This window comes from Panthera uncia, assembly GCF_023721935.1.
Source record: "Panthera uncia isolate 11264 chromosome A3 unlocalized genomic scaffold, Puncia_PCG_1.0 HiC_scaffold_11, whole genome shotgun sequence".
NCBI lineage: Eukaryota > Metazoa > Chordata > Mammalia > Carnivora > Felidae > Panthera > Panthera uncia.
Genome location: NW_026057578.1, coordinates 6,225,074 through 6,228,549, shown reverse-complemented (window position 1 = coordinate 6,228,549; position 3,476 = coordinate 6,225,074). Strand labels below are relative to the sequence as shown.

The window sequence follows — 3,476 nt, the reverse complement described above, 5'->3', positions numbered from 1 at the left end:
CCTGCTTCGGATTCTGGATCTCCCTCTCTCTCTACCCCTCCTCCTCCCTTGCTCATGCTCTGTCTCTGTGTCTCTCTTAAAAATAAACATTTTTTAAAGATTAAAAAAAAAAAACAAAAAATAAAATAAAATGAGTTGCAGGGCTCCTTCTGGAAGCTTTAGGGGAAGATACATTTCTGTGCCCTTTCCAGCTTCTGGATGCTGCCTGCATGCTTGGCACAGGGTCCCTGCCTCCACCTTTAAAGTTACCAGCCTCTGTTTCCATCACACCTGACTCTGACTCTGATCTCCTCCTGTAAGGATTCTTGTGATGACACCAGGCCCACCCTGGATAATCCGGGATGATCTCCCCATCTCAAAATCCTTAACGTAATCACGTCTGCAAAGTGTCTTTATTCAAGGTTCCAGGGGTTTGGATGTGAATGTTTTTTTTGGGGGGGGGGGGCATGATCACGTCTAGCACATTTAGTGATTTATATTGAGTGAAATAACAAGAAACATTTTCAAATGCTTTCCTAGACTTTGATTCCACCAGAAAAACCTGTTGATCAAGCAAAACTGGGTTTATTAGACCTCCTGCAGTAAAGGACAACACTGGCTTCCACAGAGTCTCAAATTAGGAAAATTAGGGATGGTATTTATAGGGTTTTAGGGCCCTGGCTGGGGGATTTTGAAGTGGGTCTTGCACAGCAAGGAACAGGTGGGGACTGGGCAGAGTTTCTGACATAAGAGCATTGGAATGGTGGGCCAGGGAGGTGGGGTTTGGAAGTGAGAGCTGAGGCATCATCTTATCTCCCAGGAGCAGGCATTTCCTGGAACAAGCAGTGTGGTGACTTTTGCCTGATCCCAGGATTGCTTAACCAAAGGATCACGGTGGCTGCAGTTCTCACTATTTACGCTATAATAATAGTTCTTATTTTTTGAAGCACCTCCTGCAGGCCAGACAGCTCGATTACCTTTCAGCAACTAAACAACCCTAAAGGCAAGCATTTCAGCCTCATGTCGGTATAGTAATTCCCTCCTTGGATTCCGGGAGTCAAAAGCTCCTGCATAAAACTCGTGGCTCGTCCACCCACTTTCCAGGGGGGATATGGACAGGTGAATTCTCTGGGCCAGGCTCCATTTCTTCATCTGTAAAATCGGGATGGTACTTCCCGCTCCCAGGATGAAGGCATGTATCCAGGGGCTCTGGCTGGGTGCACAGCGTGGGTCCGCATGAATGGGGGGGCCACGCACCCCGTCTGCCTGCAGGAGACCTGGTTCACGCCTACCCTTCTGGCTTCATTATCAATAGCGCCTTGGTATGATTGTCAAAAGTGTTCTTCTGTAGATGATAAATTATACGGGCACAGGCCAGTACAGTGAAGCTATGGTCATTATTTCTACTCTGTAGGTGACAAGGGGAAGGGGCAGAGAGGTCCGGTGCCCTGCTTCCAGGTCTGAGGGGGCAGAATTTGCCCAAGTAAAGGTGCGTTTGTAGGTCAAGTGCCATTCTTGCTGGGAGTGATGGGTCCCCCCCCCCGCCACGCCACGCCACACTTTGTGACTACATATTTGTGTGATTTTTATATTAAATCCATGTTTCCTATTCGATCAGGAGCCCCGCACGAGTGCGAAAACTGTGTCATCCTGACAGTACAGGGGTGCCCAGGACAGCTCTTGTCCTCCCCAGATGCTTGTCATTTGCACGCAAACGTTCAGCCTGCTGCCCCGGTAAGTGTTCAAAAGAAAGGGTGTAACTTAACAGAGGCAGCTCTCCCCTTAGAGACAGACCCAGCTTCAGAGGTGCCGCCCCAAAAGTTCTCGGAGGGTCCACCACCCCGGCCCGGACACTCCACAGTAGACAAGAGCTGTCCCATCACCCACCAGCCGCCTCCCAGTGAGCACCCGGGAGTTGGCGAGTACCCAGCGTTGCTCGTTCGTCGCTGCGACCATCCTCCACCCGACGGGGCTCTGATAACCATCCACCCTCCACAGTCGGGTAGACACAGGAAGCAGGAGAAAAGCGCCCACACGCTGGGCTCTCTCGGGCGCGGTGTATGTGCCGGGCTGGGGCCTGACCCCAGTGTCCCCAGCAAACAGGATTTTTTCCTGTAATTACCATACCTTAGGCTTGGCCCTCACAAAGTTATCGCCGTGCAATCAGACGGGAGGTTTGGGCTCTGATAAAGCAGTGTCTCTCTCCTTAATAGTAACAGACGTTAAAGAATGCTTAATGCCCGGTCTTCCTTTGACTCCCAGGAGGAAATTAACCCGCATACGCATGCATTTATTTAGGCTAAGATAATAGACGGCTCTGGTATTGCAACTTCAACCACCGCGCAGAGTTTTTAAACAGTCTAAAATCTGAGCAGACCCCGTGACTCGGCAGTTTCCGTCCCCGACGGTCCGCGGCAGAAACGCTCCGGACCAGCAGGTGTGCGCGAGGGCGCCCCTTTTATCTTTTATTTGTAATAACAGGAAAAACTGGAAGAACCTCAGGTCCCTTAAGGGGGGAAGGGGCTAATGACCGAACATCAGGGTATATGCACACAATGGAGGGCCTCCCCGGGGCCAAAAATAAGGAGGCCCAGGGAAGACGACGTCCCGGGCCGAGCGCAGAGAACAAAGCGAGCGTTGGCGCATTGATATTCATGGAACTGCCCCGATGAGGGCCTAGAAATGCAAATTCGCTGAATCTGTTACCTCCTCGGCAGTAACAAAAAAGATTGTATTCAGGTACGACTCGGTCACTTGAAAAACACACAGCATTGAAACAAACGGGAAGGGGGCAACCTTAAAGGGGGGGGGGGGGGGGGGGGGGGGGGGGCGCTTAGCTCGGCAGCCTTCCATCCGGGGTAAATGCGGGTGTAACCAACTCGGGAGCTTCCCGGCTTCAGTTAGATGGTTTTTTGGTTTGGTTGTTGCTGTTGTTGTCGCTGTTGTTGTTTTTCCAGGGCTAGGCGGCTGCAGAAGGAAATTAAAATTACGATAAAAATTTCACCCAGGGGCGCTTGGGTGGCTCAGTCGGTTAGGCGTCGACTTCAGCTCAGGTCATGATTTCACGGTTTGTGGGTTCCAGCCCCGTGTCGGGTTTTGTGCTGACAGCTCGGAGCCTGGAGCCTGCTACTGATTCCGTCTCCCTCTCTCTCTGCCCCTTCCCTACTTGCTCTCTCTCTCTCTCTCTCAAAAATAAATAAACATTAAAAAAAAATTATATATATATATATATATATATATACATAAACACCCATAATAACTAACACCGTGAGCCTGAATCGCATGCCTTTGCAGCTCAATTGCCACCTTTGCTGAAATCTGGGCACCCAGCATTCTTCTTTCCGTGGTCCACTTGTATTTCCCAGCTTTTCCTTAAGGCCAAAGTAAAACTGGGAAGCTGTGGGCAGTGGGCAAAGCCCTGGAAGGTATTTGAATGAGATTCTCCCCAGGGGCTGTCAGCCAGTTCTGGATTTTTCCACTTGAACAGAATTGTTTTT

General features: G+C 50.3%; 1 long non-coding RNA gene across 1 annotated transcript; it reads right to left on the bottom strand.

Annotated features, from left to right (window-relative positions):
• Positions 1–544: 544 nt before the first annotated feature.
• On the bottom strand, positions 545–2,350 carry LOC125936289 (uncharacterized). The gene is made up of 2 exons (XR_007461988.1): positions 2,107–2,350; positions 545–1,324 (listed from the first exon to the last, which is right to left on the bottom strand). It is a non-coding gene; the product is annotated as an uncharacterized LOC125936289 (long non-coding RNA).
• Between the last annotated feature and the right edge of the window lie 1,126 nt (positions 2,351–3,476).